The sequence below is a fragment of the Macaca fascicularis genome, chromosome 20 (genome assembly GCF_037993035.2).
Source record: "Macaca fascicularis isolate 582-1 chromosome 20, T2T-MFA8v1.1".
NCBI classification, from domain to species: domain Eukaryota; kingdom Metazoa; phylum Chordata; class Mammalia; order Primates; family Cercopithecidae; genus Macaca; species Macaca fascicularis.
Window position 1 is genome coordinate 60,578,717 of NC_088394.1, and position 23,152 is coordinate 60,601,868.

Here is a 23,152-nt window from a genome sequence, read left to right on the forward strand (position 1 = left end):
TATTATTGTGTGGGAATCTAAGTCTCTTTGTAGGTTTCTAAGAACTTGTTTTATGAATCTGGGTCCACCTTTATTGGATATATAGTCAGAATAGTTAGCTCTTCTTGTTAAATTGTTCCCTTTTCCATTACATTGTGTAGTGTCCTTCTTTGTTTTTTGTTTGTTTATTTATCTTTGTTTAAAGTCCATTTTGTCAGAGACTCAGATTGCAACCCCTGTTGTTTTTGTTGTTGTTGTTGCTGCTGTTGTTGCTTTTTGCTTTCCATTTGCTTGGTAAATTTTCCTCCATCCCTTTAGTGTGTGTCTTTGTATGTAAGATGGGTCTCCTGAATACAGCACACCAATGGTTCTTGACTCTACCCAGTTTGCCAATCTGTGACTTTTAATTGGGACATTTAGTCCATTTACATTTAAGGTTAGTATTGTTATGTGTGAATTTGATCCTGTCATCATGACGCTACTTGGTTATTTTGCACACTAGTTGATGCAGTTTCTTCATAGTATCATTGGTCTTTACATGTTGGTGTGTTTTTGCATTGGCTGGCACCAGGTTTTCCTTTTCATATTTAGTGCTTCTTTCAGGAGCTCTTGCAGGGCAGGCCTGGTGGTAAGGAAACCCTTCAGCATTTGTTGTCTTGAAAAAATTTTGTTTCTCCTTCGCTTATGAAGCTTAGTTTGGCTGGATAGGAAATTCTAAGTTGAAAATTCTTTTCATTAAGAATGTTGAATATTGGCCCCCCATCTTTTCTGGCTTATAGTTTCTGCTGAGAGGTCAGCTGTTAAGTCTGATAGGCTTCCTTTGTAAGTGACCCGGGCTTTCTCTCCAGCTCCCCTTAACAGTTTTTTCTTCATTGTGACCTTGGAGAATCTGATGATTATGTGTCTTGGGGTTGATCTTCTCATGGAGTATCTTAATGGTGTTTTCTGTATTTCCTGAATATGCATGTTGGTGTGTTTGCTAGGTTGGGGAAGTTCTCCGGGATAATATCCTAAAGTGTGTTTTTCACCTTGTTTCCATTCTCACCATCTCCTTCTGGTATTCCCATCAATTGTAGGTTCAGTTTTTTAATGAAGTCCCATATTTCTTGGAGGCTTTGTTCATTCCTTTTCATTCTTTTTTCTCTATTCTTGTCTGCATGTCTTATTTCAGTAAGGTAGTCTTCAAACTCTGATACCCTTTCTTGTGCTTGGTCGATTTGGCTGTTGATGCTTGTGTATGCTTCATGAAGTTCTTGTGCTATGTTATTCAGCTCTAACAGGTCGTTTATCTTCCTCTCTAAACTAGTTATTCTAATTTGCAATCCCTCTAACCTTTTATCAAGGTTCTTAGCTTCTTTGCATTGGGTTAGAACATGCTTCCTTAGTTCAGGGTTGTTTTATATTATCCATCTTCTGAAGCTTACTTCTGCCAATTTGTCTATCTGATCCTCCATCCAGTTGTGTGCCCTAGATGGAGAGACGTTGCAATCATTTGAAGGAGAAGAGGCACTCTGGCCTTTTGGGTTTTCAACATTTTTTGTTTATTCTTTCTCATCTTCATGAGTTCGTCTAGTTTTGGTCTTTGAGGCTGCTGACACTTGGATGGGGTTTTTGTGGGGGCCTTTTATGTTGTTGGTGATGTTCTTGTCACTTTCTGCTTGTTTGTTTGTTTCTTTCAATAGTAAGCTCCCTCTTCCGTAGGGCCGCTGCAGTTTGCTGGGGGTTCATTTCAGGCCCTATTCATCTGATTTGCTTCCATGCCTGGAGATGTCACTCAAGGAGGCTAGAAAACACAAAAATGGGTGCCTGCTTCTTCTTCTGGAACCTCTGTCCTCAAGAGGCACCAACCTGATGCCAGTAGGATCGCTCCTGCATAGGGTGTCTGACAACCCCTGTTGGAGGGTCTTACCCAGTTGGGTTGCACAGGGAGCAGGACACATTTAAGAAAGCACTTTGTTCCTTGGTGGAGAGAGTGTGCTTCACTGAGGGGAAACCCACTTGTCTGGGCTGCCTGGATTCCTCAGAACAGGAGGAGAGGGTAAGTCCTCTGGCCCACAGAGACTGTGGCCACCCCTCTCCCTAGGGTCTCAGGCCCAGGGAGATCTGAATTCTGTCCCTGAGCCTCTGGCTAGAGTTACTGGAGATCCTGCAGGGAAGCCCCACCCAGTGAGGAAGGATGGGTAAAGTTTAGGCCTGAAAAGGCACTCTGGTAGCAGTCTGCCACAGCCAGTGTGGGAGAAGTCTTTTTTTTTTTTTTTTTTTGAGACGGAGTCTCGCTCTGTTGCCGGGGCTGGAGCGCAGTGGCCGGATCTCAGCTCACTGCAAGCTCCGCCTCCCGGGTTTACGCCATTCTCCTGCCTCAGCCTCCTGTGTAGCTGGGACTACAGGCGCCCGCCACCTCGCCCGGCTAGTTTTTTGTATTTTTTTAGTAGAGACGGGGTTTCACCGTGTTCGCCAGGATGGTCTCGGCCTCCCAAAGTGCTGGGATTACAGGCTTGAGCCACCGCGCCCGGCCGGGGAGAAGTCTTAGGACTAAGCTGTCCAGCCTTCCTGGCTCCAGCAAGAGAAAAAAAAAAAGCCTGGAGCTATAGAATTTAGTGCCACCCTTGCCCCGCCCAGGGAGCTTAGTGTGTTGGCAGTTGCCAGTGGCAATGCTGGCTGCTGTCCCTTCCCCCAAGGAGCTCAAACTGCTTAGCCAGCAGGTAGCCACAGCTGGTGCTTGTTGTCTCTCCCCTCAGGAGTTCAGCAGGCTTAATCAGATTGTAGCTGAGAGGCTATAAGAATCTGTATGTTCCAGGGTTGGGATGCTAGGCCCCAGTGGCTTGGGTTCACGAGAAGAATCTTCCAATCCATGGGTTGCATAGTTCCGTGGAAAAAGCACAGTGTCCATGGCTGGGTAGCACGCTCACTCACTGCCTCCCTGGCTGGAGGGAGGAGGTTTCCCTTCCCCATGTGACTGTCAGGTGGGCCGTGGCAGCACACTGTTCTTCCTTCTCTCCGGGAGTCAGGCCAGCCTTCTAGTCAATTTTGATGAGAGAACCTGGATATCTTGGTTGCCGGTGAAGGATTCATATGCTTATTACGTTTTTTTTTGTTTTTGTTTTTTGTTTGTTTTTCCAATTGGAGCCTCAGAATGTGGCTTCTTCTTGTCAGTCATCTTGGCCCTGCCCCCACCTTATCTTCTTTTTATGGAGGCTGAAGGTAGGATCCCGCTGGGGAAAATGTGGTTCATGTCTATGTTGCTAGCTCAAGACAAAGCCCACTTCAGAACTTATGCCCAAATTAATACTTCTTTTTCACATATTCCATAAGAATGAATGATTATGGTTGATTGTGGTGGTATCCTCGTTATCTGAATGTAATCAGATTGATGTTTTCAAAATACTTTATTCAACTTAAGGGGTAAACCAGTTTCTGGATGGTTAAATGTATAGAGATAAAGAATCATGCCCATTTCACCTATTGAACAAATATTTGAGTACTCTCTTGGAACAGGCATTGTTCTAAGTGCTCAGGATACATCATTGAGAAAAACACAGTAATTCCTGCCCTTGTGGTGCTTGCATTCTAACAAAGGAAAACAGTAGGTGTAGACATAAACACAAAAATAAGAAAGCTATATATTAGGACATGATAAACACTGTATGGAAAAATAGAAAATGCAGGATTTGGTCATGATGTAAGTGTCTTAATTTAATTTAGGAGAGCTAAATAATTAAACATGAGGCCAAAGTACATAAGAAAGCAGCAGCCTTTTATTGCAAATATGCACACACTCTCCGGGCAGGTTCTCTGGTCCTCAGGTATGGGGCCAGGGAAGTCAAGCCGGCAGCTCTCCCGTGAAGTTTGAAGGTTTCCGGTCTACAAGTAGGAGGGGCGGAAGAAGTCACGCGGACTCCCGCTGGTGGCCGACGTTTATGCGTTGTTACCTGAAAGGGGAGGGCAGTAGGGGGGATTGGGCGTTTCCATAGGTGTGGTCGGGTAGGTTTCGGTTTCCTCAGATTGACGTCACGAGGGGCCTGCTCAGTTGATCTGCATTTTCCCGGGCGCGGGCTACATTTTCCCGCGCCGGGGTAAGTTGGTGATGAAGAACCCGGAAGCAACAGGGACTGTGCCTTCTTGTTCACCTTCCTCCATCTTGTCCGTTCTCCGTCACACAAACAGTAAGTGAAGGTAGAGATTGTCAGCCATTTTTAATAGGCTTTTAAAATATTACCTCATGAAGAAGGTGACATTGTAATTTGGGGCAATACTTGAAGGAGGTAAAATGTTTGAAAAATGATGAGGGTATCTAGTGGACAGGAGTAATCCATGCAGTGTTTCTGAGGAGCAGCCAAAGTGTTAGTGGCTGGGGCAAAGTGAGTGTGAGATTAAGACTAGAAGATGAGACCAGAGGGTAACAAAGGGGCCAAATTACGTAAGGTCTGATAGAATTTGGCTTTTATTGTGAGTGAAATGAGAAGCTGTTGTAAGATTCTGAACGAAGGAACAACATGATTTTATTTAAACATTTAAATAATCATCCAGTTTTCTATTTTGAGAAAAGATTCAGGGATAGGATGGGACAAGAATAGAAGCAGAGGAGGCTGGAAGTTGGCTAGTTGCGCAGACCCATGCAGCTTATCCTGGTGCTTGGAACTATGATGGTGACAATGAGAGTGGGCTAAATTATTTGGTTCTAGTTACTTTTTGAAGCCAGAGTCAATAAGATTTCCTACTGAGTAGTCTGTGGAACGTGAGAGTAGAATGGTAAATCAAGAAGGAATCCAATTTTACTGGCCTTAGTATTTAAAGGGAACTTCCAACAGCTGTGTTGAGAAACACCACAGGTAAAGCAACTTTGAAGAGGAAAATCAGAAGTTGTCTTTGGGGCATATTATAATTTAAAAAAATATTAAATAATTGGATGGAAAACTCAACCCATTTGTCATTTATTTCAGCATAAAATGATGGAATACATTGATTGTTCTCATTTTGGCTTTCCTAAGCATTCCCCCAAGCAATACAGGAAGTGAACTTAATAGAATCAGTGATATTTATTGCTTTTTTAACATAAATCTTCACATGCTGTATTTGAAATGAGTAGTGTGGTCCCTTGCAATTACTTTTTTATTCCAACCTTTTCAAATATTTGAGTGGAAAATGGTCTTATCGGGTCATCATGGAGCCTTTACTATTGCTGAGCTAATAATACGTTTTTTGAAAACTCCATTTAAATGGTGCAGATGAAAATCTATGCCTCTTCTCTATGTCACTCCCAAACACATTGGAAGATGAACCACAGGGGAAGCCCATATGTTAGAAAGGCATGCTTCATTTAGCTTTTGCAACACACTGGCTGAAGGGTGCTATAGATGGAGTTGCTTAGAAAAGATTATATCTCTTGGCTTCTGGCAAAGGAAAAAAAGCATTAAAAAAGGCTGTACTGAGGGCTAAGAGCTTTATTGAAATTCTACAGGAGCCTTACCGAAATGGTGAGCTTCTGACTTGTTATCAGGTACCAGCATTTGGGCATCTTGACACTCTATAATTGAAATTCATTGCTTGACCTTTAGTCTATAAAAATGGTATGCTGTCATTAGCACTGACTGTTTGCTGTATTCTCCTGTCACTCCTTAGACCAGCTTAAACCATCTCAGATGAAATAGCCTATTTCATGTCAGACCTCAGAGTTTGCCACTATTAAAGTGGAAAGCTAAAGCAATGTTTAGCAATGTGGTAAAGACTAATGCAGTAGAATTGCTAGAGAAGTAGGAGTCTTTTTTTTTTTTTTAATTCCCTTTAAAAATTAATGCTCTCTAGTAAGGCACCATCTCTATTACACTACTCCTGTCAGAGTGAGAACCATTACTTTCTCTAATTGCATTTTAATTTAACCTGTGAATGCCACACTGTCTACCTTACATTTGACAAAGTATTCGAATGTTGGTTCACAAAGAAGATAAGTTAATGTAAGAATTACAAGGTAATATTTCACACTCATGATGTGAAGAATTGAGGCAATTATGTGGATATTTTAGCCAAAAAAACCATGCTGCCATAATTTTTTGAAAATTTTAGGTAAGAGAGAAATTGATGGGTTTGGGTGATATAACCAACACTTTATTCTGAGAATGACTTTATTTGTCACTTGATGTCATCAGTTCCAGTCCAACGGTCAGAGAGATGTTAGTTGTTCTGGGTATCCATGTTATAAGAGTAGTCACCTCGTTAACTAAAGAAATGGGGTGACCTGGCTGTTAACAGCTACAACTCTTGAACTGTCTCAGATCACCTAAACACATAGAGCTAAAGAGGATTCATCTTCTTGGTGACTTAAGAAACTAAATTGTAAAAACGTTGAAAGTCATTCTACTTCTTTCTCTCCAACTAACAGACTTTAAAAACATCATTGTGAAATAATTGTGGAAAAATCAAAGCGCAGTGTTTAGAGTGATGGAAATATTTATCTCAATTCAATACCATATTCTGTTCTAGGTCATTCATAAACTTAACACGTGCACAACTGCTGAGAATTATCTTTCCTCCCTCTCCTCCACATTTAAAAGAGCTTTTTATCTCTTACTTTCTTAAACAAGTCAAATAGCATTGGATTAATACTGGAATACCAATATCTATGCCTTGGTTTATTTTAAAGAATATTATTTATTTTTTCATTGTAATTTGTTTTTATTGCAATAACTTTGGGGATATATGTGGGTTTTGGTTACGTGGATAAATTGTATTGCAGTAAAGTCTGGGATTTGAGTGTACCTGTCACCTGAATAGTATGTGTTGTACCTAATAGGTAGTTTTTAAGCCTCACCCTTCTGCCACCCTCCCCCCTTCTAAGTCTTCAATGTTCATTATACCACTCTGTATGCCTTTGCATACCCATAGCTTAGCTCCCATTTATAGGTGAGGCCATGCAGTATTTGGTTTACCATTCCTGAGGCCATTCAGTATTTGGTTTACCATTCCTGAGTTTCTTCACTTAGGATAATGCCTCAGTCCCACCCATGTTGCTACAGAAGAAATCATTTCATTCTTTTTATGGTTGAGTAGTATTCCATTGCCTATATATACCATATTTTATTTATCTATTCATCACTTGATAGGCACTTAGGTTGATTTCATACTTTGCAATTGTGAATTGTGCTGCAATTAAAATATGTGTGCAGGTGTCTTTTTGATATAATGACTTAATTTCTTTTGGGTAAATACCCATTGGTGGGATTGCTTGATCAAATGATAGATCTACTTTCAGTTCTTTAAGAAATCTCCATACCATTTTCCATAGAGGTTATATTAATTTACACTCCCACAGGTAGTGTGTTAAGTGTTCTCTTTTCACCACATCCATGTCAATATATGTTGTTTTTTGTCTTTTTAATAATGTTCATTCTGATTGAAGTAAAGTGGTATCTCATTGTGCTTTTAATTTGCATTTCATTGATTAGTGATGTTGAGCGTTTTTTCATGTTTGTTGGCTGTTTGTATATTTTCTTTTGAGAAATGTTTATTCATGTCATTTGCCCCTTTTATTGGGATTTTTTGTTTATTTCTTACTGATTTGTTTGTGTTCCTTGTAGATTCTGGATATTAGTTCTTTTTCAGACTCACAGTTTGCAAATATTTTTCTTATTCTGTGGATTATCATTTTACTCTGTTGATTATTTTGCTGTGCAGAAGATTTTTAGTATAATTAAGTCCCATTTATTTGTTTTTGTTTTTGTTGCATTTGATTTCAAGGTCCTAGTTACAAATTCTTTGCTTAGGCCAATGTACAGAAGAGCTTTTTCCCTAGATTTTCTTCTAGAATTTTTGTGGTTTCAGGACTTACATTTAAGTCTTTAATCCATCTTGAGTTAAATTTTGTATATGATGAGAAATAGGGATTCAGTTTCATTCTTCATGCAGCTATCCATTTGTTCCAGGGCCATTTATTGAAAATGGTATCTTTTCCCCAGTTTATGTTTTTGTGTGCTTTGTCAAAGATCAGGTGTTTGTAGGTATTTGGCTTCATTGCTGGGTTCTCTATTCTGAACCATTGGTCTGTATATCTTGTTTTATAAAAGTACCATGCTTTTTTGGTTAATGCAGCCTTGTGGTATAATTTGAAGTCAGGTAATGTGATGCCTCCAGATTTGTTCTTTTTGATTAGGATCGCTTTGGCTATTAGGGCTCTTTTTTGGTTCCATATGAATTTTAGGATTTTTTTTTTCTAATTTTATAAAAAATTACATTGATATCTTAATAGAAATAGCCTTGAATCTGTAGATTGCTTTGGTCAGTATGGTCATTTTCATGATATTGGTTTTTCCAGTCCATGAGTGTGAGATATATTTCCATTTGTGTCATCTATGATTTCTTTCTTTAGTGTTTTCTAGTTCTCCTTGTAGAGATCTTTTGCCTCCTTGGTTAAGAATCCTCGTATGAATTTTTTTTTGTAGTTATGTAAAGGAATTGAGTTCTTGATTTGATTCTCAGATTGGTCATTGTTGGTCTATGTCAGTTCTACTGAACTGTGCACATTTATTTTGTAAACTGAGGCTTTGCTGAATTCATTTATCAAATCTAGTAGTTTTTTGGAGTAGGCTGTAAGGTTTTCTGTGTATACAATCATATCATTGGCAAACAGTTGTAGTTTGAGTTTCTATTTTCTAATTTGGATTTTCCAATTTTGGCTATTAGGGCTCTTTTTTGGTTCCATATGAATTTTAGGATTTTTTTTCTCATTTTTTAAAAAATTACATTGATATTTTGATAGAAATAGCCTTGAATCTGTAGATTACTTTGGTCAGTATGGTCATTTTCTGTTGTTTTTCTTTTTTTTTTTTCTCTTGCTGATGGCTCTGGGTAGGACTGTCAGTACTATGTTGAACACAAGTGGTGAAAGTTGTCATCCTTGTCTTTTTTCAGTTCGTAGGGAAAATGCTTTCAGATTTTCCCCATTCAGTATGATGTCCATTGGTTTATCATATATGGCTTTTATTATTCTGAGGTATGTTCTTTCTATGCATAGTTTGTTGAATGTTTTTATCATAAAGAGATGCTGAATTTTATTGAATGTTTTTTTCTGCATCTATTGAGATAATCTTATGTTGTTTTTAATACTGTTTATGTGATGAATCACATTTATTGACTGGCATATGTTGAGCCAAACCTCCATTCCTTGGATGAAACTCACTTGATCATGGTGAATTTTTTTTATATGCTGTTGGATTCTGTTTGCTAGTATTTTGTTTAAAATATTTGCATGTACGTCCTTTGGGACTATTGATCTATAGTTTTCTTTCTTTGTTATATATTTTCCTGGCTTTGGTAACAGTGATACTGGCTTTGTAGAATGAGTTGGAGGAGGATTTCTTCTTCTCGATCCTTTAGAATAGTTTCAGTAGGATTGGTACCAATTCTTCTTTGAATGTCTGGTAGAATTTAGTTGTGAATCAGTCTTGGGGTTTTATTTTAGCAGATTTTATGTTATTGATTCACTCGCACTGCTGGTTATTAGTCTGTTCAGGATTTCTGTTTCTTTCTGATTCAAGCAAGGGAAGTTGTAGGTTTCCAGGAATTTTTTCATTTCCTCTAGATTTTCTAGGTTATGTGCGTAGAGGTACTCATAGTAGTCTCAAATGATCTTTTGTATGTCTCTGGTATCAGTTGTAAAGTCTCAATTTTCTTTTTTAATTGGACTTATGTGAATCATCTTTCTTCTTGGTTAATACAGCTAGTGTTCTATCAATTTTGTTTATTTTTTCAAGAAACCAACTTTTTATTTTATTAATCTTTTATATTGTTTCAATTTTGATTAGTTCTGCTCTTATCTTTGTTGTTTCTTTCCTTCTGCTAATTTCGGGCTTGGTTTGTTCTTGTTTCTCTAGTTCCTTGAGGTGTGCTGTTAGGTCGTCAATTTGTGATCTTTCTGACTTTTTAATGTTGGTGTTTAGTGCTATAAACCTTCTTCCTAGCACTCATTTGGCTGCATCGCAGAAGTTTTGATATTTCTTTCAATGTTATCAGTAATTTCAAATTTTTTAAAATCTTCCTCTTGATTTAATTGCTAAACCCAAAATCATTTGTAAGCAGACTGTTTAATTTCCATGTTTTTGTATGAGTTCGAGTGTACTTTTTGGAATTGATTTCTACATTTTTTCCACTATGGTAAAAGAAGATAATTGATATACTTTAGATTTTTAAACATTATTGAAACCTTTCTTGTGGCTTATCATATGGTCTGTCTTGAAAGATGTTCCATGTGCTGATGAAGAGAATGTATATTGTGCAGTTTTTAGGTAGAATGTTCCGTAAATATTTTTAGGTCCCTTTGTTATTGAGTTCAATTTAAGTATGGTGTTTCTTTGTTGACTTTCTGCCTCACTCATTTGTCTCATGCTGACAGTGGAGTGTTGAAGTCCCACATTATTACTGTGTTGCTTATTTATTATTTTATTGCTGTTTATTATTTTAAGAGAAAAGAAATCACTACTATTTATCTAGTTATAATTATTTTTATGACACTGGGAGCTGCACATTTAGATGCATACATATTTGGGATTGTTATGTTTTGTTTAATTGATACTTTTATTATTATGTAATAACCTTTTTGTCTTTTTTTTACTATTATTGTTTCAAAGTCTGTTTTATCTGATATAAGAATAGCTACTTCTGCTCACTTGTGGTTTCCATCTGTGTGGAATGTCTTTTTCCAATAGTTTCCCTTAAACCTATAAGAATCTTTATATGTTAGGTGGGTTTCTTGAAGACAGTAGATATACAGTTTGTGACTTTTTTCATCCACTCTGCCAATTTGTATCTTTTAATGCGGCATTGAAACTATTTACATTTGACAGTAATATTGAGATATGAGTTACCATTCGTCATAGTGTTGATTGTTGCCTAGTTGCTTTTCTTTCTTCATTGTTTTACTGTTTTATGATCTGAAGAGTTTCTATACTGGTGTGTAGTGACCTTATGTTTCAACATTTAGAACTTCTTTTAACATTTCTTGTAGGGCTAGTCTAGTGGTGACAAATTCCCTCAGCTTTTGTTTGTCTAGGAAAGACTTTATTTTTCCTTCATTTATTAAACTTAGTTTTGCTGAATACAAACTCCTTTACTGATAGTTATTCTGTTTAAGGAGACTAAATATAGGACCCCAAACTCTTCTGGCTTGTAAAGTTCCTGCTGAGAAGTCTGCTGTTAGTCTCATAAGTTTTCCTTTATAGGTTACCTGATACTTTTGTCTCGTTGCAATTAAAATTCTTTCTTCAATGTTGACTTTAGATAGCCTGATGACTATAGGCCTTGGTGATGTTCTTTTTATAATTAATCTCATGTGAGTTCTTTGAGCTTCTTGTTTTTAGATGTCTAAATCTCTAGCATGGCCAAGAAAGTTTTCCTCAATTATTCCTGCAAACACAGTTTCCAAACTTTTCACTTTTTCTTCTCCGTCAGGCACACCTATGATTCTTAGGTTTGGATATTTTACATTTTACATAATCCCATATTTCTCAGAGACTTTGTTTATTTATTTTATTTTATTTTTTCTTTATTTTTGTCTGATTGGGTAGATACAAAAGACTTATCTGCAACCTCTGAAATTCTTTCTTCTACTTGGTCTAGTCTAATGTTGAAACTTTCCACTGCATTTTGTAGTTTCCTACATGTGTCTTTTACTTGCAGAACTTCTGATTGATTTTTCGTTAAAATATATACCTCTTTAGAAACGTTTTCTTTTTATATTATGAATTGTTTTGTTAATTTCTTTATGCTGGTTTTCAACTTTCTCTTGTATCTCATTGAATAACCTAATAATTATTCTTTTCATTTCTGTATCTGGTATTTAAAAAATTTCATTTTGGTTCCTATCCATTGCTGGAGAGTTAATGTAATTTTTAAGGGGGAGTTATATAATCTCATTTTTCATATTGTTACAATTATTTTTCTGGTTCCTTCTCATTTGGATAAATTTTTTAAAATTTATTTTTGATTACACTGGGTTGCTTTTAAAAAATTATTTTTCCTTTTGATGATGTGACACCAATTTTTATAATTTATCTCCTAGTTTTGACTCTGAGTGCATTCAGTGACAAATACTCAATGTGAGTTTCTTGGTTATAGAGAATCTTTGTGCAGTTTCTTTCTCAGATACTGGTTGTAGTAGCAATGTTCTGGGTGTGTGAGTAGCTGCACTGTCTCCTGTGGGGCCAGAATGGCAGAGGTCTCATGAAACTTACATTGTTCCCAGTAGTGTGTACTTTTAAAACTTCTTTTCCCCAATATTTTATTCATTGGATTGAATAGTTTAGGCTTCAGGCCTTCAGGAGGTGTCCACAGGTAAAAATAGACTGTGGGTATAGCAGGGTAAATACAATATACCAGTGATGGGAAGAAGTCCCAGCTTTGACAGCAGGAGCTGGCAAAGCTCTCATTGAAGTGCACTGAGGCCTTTTCACGCAGAAGGGAGGGGAGCCACTTCAGCTCCCCCTCCAGGCCAAGAGGAAAGAAATCTACCTCCCTGTCACACTCCTGACCCAGTGTTATAGCTATTTAGATCGAATAGGCAACCATTTTCATCTTCAGGAATACTGATGTTCCATTTTGAAATGGACTGTGACTCTACCATCCAGTCAAGCCTGAACCTGGAGGGCACTGCTCCTGCAGGAATGCAGTCACCCTGAAGTTTTCAAGAAAGGTCGTCTACAGATGCAATCATACCAAGCTTCTGGGGGAGAAGCCCCAGCTGTATCTGTAGTGATGGGTGATGGAAAGAAGAATTCCCCCCTTTCAAGACCCTTCACAACCGCAAGGGCTGCCTGACTGTTGGGATAGAACTACAGTCTTTCTCCAGAGTCCAGCACTGCACCTGTGCCTCTGCTGAAAGAAACTTCCCATAAGCAGAATGTTCTGGGACTCAAGGTCTTAAGTCTGGTTTCTTTTGTCCCATAGGGTGCTCCCTTGATGTGTTGCACTCCAACTTCCCCTATGAGTAGCAGTCCCTGAGGGCTAGACTACTGTGAATCCTGCTGTCCTTCTGTGTATAGCTGCCCTATGGGGCTGCCATACTCCAGATTGGTGCTGGAGAATGTCTGCAAAGAATCCAGTGATGTGAAGCTACAAGAGTTGAAGGACCCTGAGCAGAACAAAGTTTCACAATGAGTGCACACCCAGTACAATGCCTGCTACTACAGCTCAGTTCTGGGGGGAAAGACAAGAACCTTTTGTGAGCCAAGTAATGACCTCAAGGAGGCCCCAAATCATTGCCTACTTCAGCATTTGTGCTTGTGCGTGCAAGAAACTCTCCATGATCTTGGAAACCAGCAGTCTGCCACAGGGGCTAGAGAGTCTGAGAGGACTCCCACCCACCCTTTCCATGGAATACTAAATCTCTCAGTGTTTGATCTCTGCCAGCTTCATGTTACTTTCTTTTGTGCGTATGTGTACGTACTGTAACTTCTTCCAGTGAACTCTCCAATAGACTCTAGCACTCTCCTGGTAACATTCCATTTGGGCTATGATTATACACCATTAATTTTGGTTTTTCTTTCTTAGGAGAATTGGTCATCTTTGTCTCTTGCCAACTAGAGAAGCTCTCTAATGCCTTAGTCTGTGAATAGGTCTACAGGATGTGCTGTGGCTTGGGCTCCACTCTTAGCTCCAATGTTGGGTGGAGCTGTACCGAGCTGACACTTCCTCTAGTCTCCCAGCAGTGAGTACCAGCATCAGCTTTGCTGGGGGTGGCAGGTAACTGCTGTAGACTCTGAAAGATTTTCTTGGTTTTATATAGCCTTAGTGTATTGGCTTTCTCAAGTGTCAGCTGTAGTTGTAATATACTGGGCACATGGACAGGCTCAAGACCTCCTGGTTAGCCAGGGTGATGTAGGCAATTGTAGTAACTGAGGTTGCACAGAAGTTTTCTTCATCCTAAGCTCTGTGTTATCGTGCCTGCAATGCTGCAATGGGCTGTGCTGATTGGCCTTCAGCAAGGAGGTGGTTCTTGCAAAAGGGTGCCAGCTGGAGTGGTAGCAGTGGGATTTGTGCTTGCCTTATGTTACTTAGGGTAGGTAATCTGGTGTCTTAGGCAAGGGGTGGGGCTTTGGAGCTTTCAAACATCCCTCTCTATTGTATAACATTATTAGGACAGGTGGAGGGGCAAAGTTGGGTGGAGGCTGGGTCAGGCAAGGTGTGTCCTGGCTCCCCATGTATGGGTACAATCAGCGGTTTCAGTGGGGATCAGAGGGCAGTTCCTTGGCTGCTGGGGTAATATTCCAAGGAGAAGCACAGCACAGAATTCTCTGCACTGGGAAAGAGAGGGTACCAAGCAGCTGCCCCACTCAGCTCCCACGTATTTAATAAGGCAGGTCTCACACCTGAGGTATTCTGCTAGCAACAGCTAGCTGGGTGGGTTCCAGGCAGCCTGTGCTTAGAATGCAAAACTGCCCAAGGCCACAAGGCTTCTCCACGGAGACAAAAACTGTCAGCTTTCAGGCCACACCCTTCCTAATTTACTAGCAAAGCAGGGGCACCCAGCTCCTGCGTGGCTACAGCACATTTTTTGCTCATTCCTTCGTTTTGGACAAGGGGTTAGTCACCACTCAAGATCATATCATAAATCTCAGTTGGGAGCTTCTCTCAGTTTGTGACGACCACCTGAGTTAGCCGGCAGACTTCCAGGAGTTCTCCTATTGAGACAGAAACGGGGAAGGGAAGTTCTGGGCAGGGAAGGGAGTGGTCCTTGGTCAGGGTTCCACCCCAGGCCTATGCCCAGGGATCTAGGTGAGGACAGGCACTCCTGCCTTTGCGCCCAAATGTTGCATTTCCCAAGACCTTGGCCTGCCACGTCCCCATCTTGTGCCTATAAAAACCTCAAGACCTTAGTGGCTGGACATTGAGGGAGCACACCGATGGAAGAGCATACAGACAGATGCCAGCACACTGGCAGGCAGTGGACTGGCAGAATGACGTGGAGTTTGGCTGGGGCAGTTGGAGGAGAGCCCAGGCTGTTGAGCGGCCCCACTCCAGGGGAAAACCATCTCCCTTCTGGCTCCCCTATCTGCTGAGAGCTACTGCCACTCAAGCAAACCTTGCGCTCATTCTCCAAGCCCACGTGTGATCTGCTCCTTCAGGTACACCAACGCAAGAACCCAGGGATACAGAAAGCTCTCTGTCTTTGTGATAAGGCAGAGGTTTAATTCAGCTAACACAAGCCACTGCCAGACAGCTAAACTAAAACAGTACCCTGTGACACACGCCCTCTGGGGCTTCAGCTGTAAACATTCACCCCTAGACACTGCTGTGGGGTCAGAGCACCACAGCCTGCCCTTCTGTATGCTCCGCAAGAGGTTTGAGTAACGAGTCACTGAAGAAGCTAGCCGCACCCCCATTGCGCACCGTGTGAGGGGGATCAGGGAACATACCATTTCACTGTGAGTTAGTATCAGGAATGGTTTCCCTCCCTGCTGGGGTCTGGGAATGCATGTAAAGCATGTCCCTATTCTACTTCTCATATACTTACCACAGCTGATTAAGTCAGCACCAGCGAGGTGCAGGGGCAAGGTGCTGTCACGTGGCCTGGATTACCCGGCTCCCTAGTAGGACTGTACCTCATGGAGACAGTCTCTCACCCTTTCATGCTCTGGAGACACAGCTCTCCGCCTCGCTCACGGTGTAGGCTGCTGCCCACCACTTCTTTCAAAGTGTCTGTGTTTTCTTTCAGTTTTTCTGTTGAGTTCCTGGGTTGCTTTTGGCTTGAAAGTTCACAATGCGAATCTCTACACACTATTTTGTCTTTCCAAGTAGAAAAGACAGACTAACAATGCCTCCAATCCACCTCTTGGAGGGAAATAAAAGCCTTGGCTTAGCTATTTATGATCATAGTGATCCTAATATGGGTCCCCTTCTTATCTAGTCCCAGAGTCTTTACACTCTAAAATGAATAGTTTGTATTTAGTAATCTAATAGATATTGTTTTGTCTCTTAAGCTCTGATTCTCAGGATTTCCAGAAATTGTTTTTTGTCCTTGACTAGTGAAAGAATGCTTTGACTCACCCTCCCCATTACTTAAGTAAACTTTAGTGGGATGTCTAAACCTATGAAACATGCCCCAACGGAGGCAAATGGTGGTTCTGTAAGGACTCTGACAACGTTCTCTGTGGTATCCCTTCTGAAATTGCCATCCTTGAACCAATAACCTACGTGAAGATGAAGACTGCCACGGATGACGAAGCTTTATAGATAAAATGTGGTACAGCCATTGGATTTTTCTACCTAAAGAAGAAGTGGGAGAAGATTGTATGTTTTGCTGATGTGGTGCTTAGAGAGGTGACTCCCAGGAAACAAGGGTGTTCAAGAGATTGTGCTACAATATATTTCACTACAATATATTTCACTGCACTTAAGAACACCTTAAGTGCAGTGAAATCATACTTTGTTCATCTCAGTGTCCCTACTGTCTAGAATAACACCTATATTACAGTGAGTGTTCCATGAATGTGTAGAGAAAAGAGAAAAAAAAACCCAGAGATTAAAAAAGAAAAAAAAAGGAAGTGAAGGTGATAGAAAGGCTGAGAAAAGAAAGGAAGAGGAGAACTCAGCACAAGTCATCACACTTTCTTTGTAGTAATCCATCCTTTCCTAAACCAGAAGACCTTGACATTGCTAGACTTGACCAAAGGATATTCTGTTTTTGGTCTGTCTTCTTATCAAAGACATTCATCAGCTCCTGTGCAGACCATCCTTCCTCCATCAAAATGATCAGAAAAACCTGGATTTGATTCAGAGACCACCTGTGTTTCTCACATTGCCTACTTGAGAGGGTGCTCTTCTAGGGATGACTAATATTCTGGGCGCTCTTTTGCCAAAATACTACTCTGGTTCCCAGTTTCCTGTGTCAAATTACAAACAATTTGTCATTCCTGCAGTCACACTTTTCAGACCTGTCAGTTCTGCTAAAGAGTCATTTCATCAGTACAGTTTTCCACTCCCTAAGCAACATTTGGATTTTCTACTTCTATGCAAGCAATTTTTCACGTCTTAAGTTTTCTCACAAGTTTCAATTCAAAAACAATCCTATTCTGCTTTAATTCTTCTTTCGTTGAAAATGTCTCTGTAGTCAGAGGATTAATGTCCAAACTTCCGCTATTACATCTTTTCTCTGTTTTGACACAAAAGGTCTTCCAGCAGAATCAATTATGCTTTATTTAAACTTTGACAACACATTTCTTTTTGAGTTACATGTAAAAGGGGTAATGAAACTGCTGCTTGTGTTGTTGACTATGTCCGTGGTGTGATAAATAAAGAGTTTCTCACCTTTGCTGCACTGTACCCCAATGGCAAAGATATCAGAAAGAATAGGAAATGGGAAAGGACTCTAAACCTAGAGAAGTGATTGGATTGATCTCTGACATTTCCTCTTCACACACACACACACAGACACACAGACAGACACACACACACAGACACACAAACACACACAGACACACACACACTTCACTGAATCTTTTAGATAAATTAATCAGTTTATTTGAATCGTAAATTCCTTTTCCATGGAGATTATATTGTATGTACTATCTTTCCTACGAGATATATTAAAAAATAAAACAACTAAAAATACTCTGAACTCTCTTGTTGAACTAAAATTTTACATAAATGAGTTAGTAAACTGAGTTTCTGCTTTATAAATAATTAAAATTCATACTATAGTGGGTGTTTTCTGTTTATTATAACTGCTAATTCTTTTAAGTAACCTATTTCTAATTATTGAAATTCTTTAAATTGAGATACACTTGGACCAGCATTCCAAACTTGTTTATAAGTGACAAACATATTAGTGGGATATTGCCAGTAACTCTTCTAAATGCAAATTGCAGCTGTCAAATTCTTCTCTATTCTATAAACAAACATTCCTGGGGGTACTTTGCCACCCTACAAATATAACTCCTTGTAAGGAGTAGAGTTTCATGAGATAATGCATGCACAGGATAACACAACTGTACTTAAAAATACATATGTATATTCACATAGGAGCAAGGTGATAGCCATTTGGAGGCTTCCAACAGAATAACTGGTACAGAAACTACTTTTGCCTTAAAATCATCTGTGCATTCAAGTAATAATAATAAAAAATAATAAAAAAAAAGAATGTTTGCCAAAGTTTGCAGGAAAGCAAAGGAAATGGTAGCACGCTTGAATGGAAAACATCATTTACCTAGTACTGAGAAGACCTGTGGCATTCTTAGCTACAGCAGTATTCAATGTGAATTCATTTCAACTCTCAGGCTTCAATCTCCTCATCCAGAAGATTGGTGGGGAATTGAAGAAATTACAAATCTAACTTTGGAAAACTTTAAAATTAAATTTTTTACAAGAGATAATTAAAATGTCAACAAGACTCTCTAATCAGTTTATTTGAGTGAAATTTGCAACTTCAAATCACACAAATTACTTTTATAATATTAGTTTTAAAGAAAAAAGCATATAAGCTTTCAAGTTGGAAAAAAAAAAAGTATTCCAAAGGCTAAATTCATGGGTAACTTCTGAATTCATGAAATTGTGTTCGATTTCCAATATGAAATGAGTGTGACCAAACAGGACTGATCTATTTAGTCTATCTGTCAATTAAATTCAAGCACAATATAGATAATATTATAAATCAGAAGATTCTACAAGGCTATCTCTTCAAATATCGAGAAGTTATCTCAGTGCCTTATACAATGGTGCAGTGCATTTAAAATCTTATAGCCTGTTATAAAGAGTAGTAACTACTAATTGGTAGAGTGTGTATATTATTTGATCAATCAACTCAAGATTCCAAAAAGATATTTCAGCTCTAAATAATAAGATGAAAAAAGAAACAAATATTTACTAAAACTAATCACCTACTTATTAGTCATTATCTCATCTAACCTTCATGGTAAACCTACGTTTATCTTTATTTTAATGGTAAGAACATTGAGGATTACAGATATGAAATCATTTGTTCTAGGGCTCTCAATCTGTGGGTAAATGCTTGAAATTGTATTCTAGGAGACAGCTCCATCTGGCATAAATTATCAAATTTGTTTTGATATTAAAATGGTCTGCACTACACTTTCTAAAGGTAAGAAAACACAGCTTGACTATCTTTACATTTTTATCATTGTCTCAGCCATTTGTGATTTCAAAGGGGTGAGGCTTTTGCAGATCTTTTTAATCTCCTAGGAGTGGGACTCTGATGTTGGCAATGCATTCGATTCCTCACCATCATAAACTTCAGACTCTGCAATTTTCTGTAGCTTTTATCTTCATCCAATTTTTCAAGCAGATGCCAGTTGCATAAGTAGTATCTACAGCCATTGCTCAGCAAATTCTTCCTCAATTTTACAGCATCAACTGCTTTCTATGTTTCTTACTTATGGTCAAGTTTGTAGGAACCATAATGTTGAATTTAGTCCAGAAGAATGCTCATCCACACCCTTGTACTTCCGTGCTTGAAGAAAACTTGCGGCACTGATATATTGCCTGTATGTTGGAGTTTCTTCTGGCAGGAAATATACAGATAACTTTATTGGAAATACAAAGCTTCATTGAGCTCCTTCCCTCAGAGAGACTCACAGTAGCCTTTCCCTGAGACAACTGGATGCACTCCACTTATAATCCTTCTTCAACAATGTTATAAAAAGAGGTTTAACAAAGAGAAAGAGTGTCAACAACTATTAGACCTATTTATTATTGTTGGAGGCTAATAGGCCTAATCCCTTGAGCTATCTAATGAATCTTCAGCAGGCAGCATAAAACATCAGGAATATGTCTATAAGGAATAAACAAACAAATGGTGAGATTCTATTGTCTCCCATTGTTCCCATAAAGTACCAATCCTCTCCCATAATATGTGTAAATAAATTATTGAATCTACTCTTGGAATTAACAGCTGAACCCAGTCTCATCATACTGATACACAAGATCACATTATGCTAATAACCCAGCATTAGTGTTTATTCTTATTCTCTCAATTATGTTATTTCCTTAAATTTGGGCCTTATTTTTATTCTATCACCAGGCTTATGACCCCTTGACTATATTGACAAAGCTGTTTCTTCCTACAGATTTATTCTTACGGGTACCTTCCCAGAAAGAGTGTGTGTGTGTGTGTGTGTGTGTGTATGTGTGTGTGTTTCAGTGGTGGCAGGTGTAAAAATTATAAAGTTATTGTTTACTCAGAGCTTATGATAAATTAGAAAACAGTGACTCTATATAAAGGGAATACTTGGAATTTGATATCAGGCAATCGTAGACTTGAGTTGGGTTTAGAAAACATTTTCTGTAAATGGCTAGATAGTAAATATTATAGGCTTTGTGCACCTCATGATATCTGTTACACCTATTCAACTCTGCTATTGTGCTGTGAATGTGGGCATATGTAATGCATATGTGAATGGTCATGGTTATGTTCCAATACAACTTTATTTACAAAAACATGAAGTGGGTCAGATTTGTCCTTTTGGAAGTAGTTTACAGAACCTTCTCTTACAGGAATTGGGGTTCAGGGTTGTATGACATCCTGTTTCAAGAAAAACTGGGTCACTAGATCTGTCCTGGGGCAAACGTGTTTAAAGTCCCAAAAGGCAAATAGTCATTTTCCAGTCAACAAAAAGGAGAGTGTCATGCCAATCTATGCAAAATAACAAGTTTATGTGAGTTTGGAATATCTGGACAGTGCAAGTAATTTGATTTAGCTGTAGAACAGAATTTGTGTGGGTAACGTTAAGAAGACCAGATGGGGTTTGATGTAGCCAATAAATGATACTCTCTTATGTTCCTCTTGAATTAGACACCATTAGGTTAGATAACGAATACATTAAAATGGATCACTACATATTAGTTTTATTTTCAATAAAGGCTGGAGTACAAGACAGCTTATAAGTACAATCAGCACTGGGTATTTCAATATTTCTTCAACTTTTATCACCAAAACACCCCAACACACACACACACACACACAACTTAACAGGAACTTTGAAATGTTTGAAATGTACACAGAAAACCAGAGTCTCTGTCTCCCAGTTGTCAGGGCTGGAGGTGTGGTAGAGGGAATAGTATAACTGTCAACCAAGTTCCTTGCCTTGGGGATTTGAGATTGATTTTTTCCACCAAATACAGAAAGGTGAACCAGTGACTGTACCTACCAACAGAGTGACTGCCTATGTCCACAGAGAGGAAAAACAAGTGGAAGAAGAGGATAGAAATGTCTAGGGGGGGAAATATGTCTTCCTAAAGAAGAGAAACTAAATATCCCCTACCACCTACAGCATGCAGATGTTAAATATGAAATCCCTTGAGAAGTATATTGAATAATTTATTCCTTGCTACATCCGATATAAAAAATCCTGAAGTAGATAAATTATGTTAAAATGATTTATATTGTTAATTTCTCATAGCAAAAATTTTATGATTTTGTGTTAAATCTGTTAACACAATCCCTGTTACTAAATATCTGTCCAAGTGGTGTGATGATGAGAAAATGCCATCCAAAAACTCCAACCCATCTGAACCGATTTAAAAGCAAGCAAAATAATCATAAAAGACCTAAGAGTTACTATTCTCTTAGACATCCATTTAAAGTCCCCAAGGGAAGCTTTTAATTTAATGCTTCACATTAAAAACGAGCCTTGAATTGTGCTTTTGCCTTTGAGCCACTGCAAATAAATAAAAAGTGTGCCATACATCTTAGTCAAGTATTCTCCATTAACAAATAGATCCAAGTACCTCAGCCTCGTTGTTTGTCCCCTGGATTTCAGAAGAATTTGTCACATTTACTCCCAGTCACCACTGACTGAAATTCTGGAGCACTGACATTAAACATATATCATAAAAGATTTTTTTTTTAACTAGATCAAAATTCCCGTTTTCCCTTCAACAAAATAAGGTAATGAAATTCCTTAAGACTGCTAAGCTTTCCAAATCCAAATCTTCACGTCACTGGTTTTAAAAATACTCAGGAACTCTAACAGCTGTGTGTGGCTGAAATGCAACAGACAAATTTCAGCTCTGGCATTTTACAGTAGGCAAAAAAGTTGCTTATTATAAAAGGATGCTCTCTCTGTCCTATAGGAAATGTGAGTATAAGTATACTAGCACCTATTTTTTGTTCACTTATTCATTTTTCAAACAATTTTTAATGTCTAAAAGTAACAAGAGATAAGCACCTAGATGGAAATACAAACATGAAAACAAACAAAAACATAATACAAAATGCTAAACATCAAAATATTATCTAAATAACATAATTTCTAATAGTAATATTTTCTTGGAAACAAGGTTACATAGAAATAATGGTTTCATCTAGTTTTTCATTCATTTACCAAATATTTACTAGTGGCTCCTGTGCCAGGCACTTGCTAAACTCTGGGGATGAAACAATAAGTAGAAAGAACTTTTATCCTCGGGCAGTGTATAATTCAACACAGTGATTACAATCTTTTACTTTTTAATCACACACTGAACAGCACGATATTTTTAAATGGTAACAAAAATACATATATATGTATTTGTGAAGAAAATGTATACATTTACATCCTATAATATAAATACTCTGTAAAGCATTTGCCATATGCCAAAATGCAATAAAATACATAGTAAGATGGAATTGTCTTTAAAATATTGTTTTATATATTAACATTATACATGCTTTGATATCACTATTAATATAATGAATATATTTGTGTAGGTAATTGTATCATACCACTTCTTCAATTAATAATATGTTTAGTGAGAACAAGTGTGTTTGTATATGTATTTTTTTAAAATGCTTTGAATGTGTGATAGAGATATTTAAAGATCTGATTCCAATTGCAGTTTCTCTTTTATTAACTTTAATGTCAACAGTAAGCCCAACAAGATACATTTGTGTGTGTGTTTGTGTTTGTGTGTATACGATATCTAAGCTCATGATATCTGTTCTCCATTTATGTAATTGGGAGTGGGCCGCACTTAATAAATGCCAGTTTCCTATGATATTAAACAATGATTGGTTTTAGAATCCAAAGAACTTTTAGAAATACTTATTAAGAAGAAATTATATTTTCTGTGTACTTGTTTCTTATCCTTTTTTTGGTAACATGTACATATATGAAGGTTTAACAGAAAATACATACATTTGCAACAACAAAATTCCATAACTATGGGGAATATTTCCAAACAGTTGGTTTTGATTCTC

The 23,152-nt window shown here is 38.2% G+C and overlaps 1 long non-coding RNA gene across 3 annotated transcripts in view; it reads left to right on the forward strand.

The window, feature by feature from the left end:
- Window positions 1-4,004: 4,004 nt before the first annotated feature.
- LOC123570529 (uncharacterized) overlaps window positions 4,005-23,152 on the forward strand; it is a 450,649-nt gene continuing 431,501 nt past the window's right edge. For all 3 annotated transcript variants that reach the window (XR_010583772.2, XR_010583771.2, XR_010583773.2), the window contains exon 1: window positions 4,005-4,142. This is a non-coding gene — a long non-coding RNA (uncharacterized lncRNA). The remainder of the gene's footprint in view (window positions 4,143-23,152) is intronic.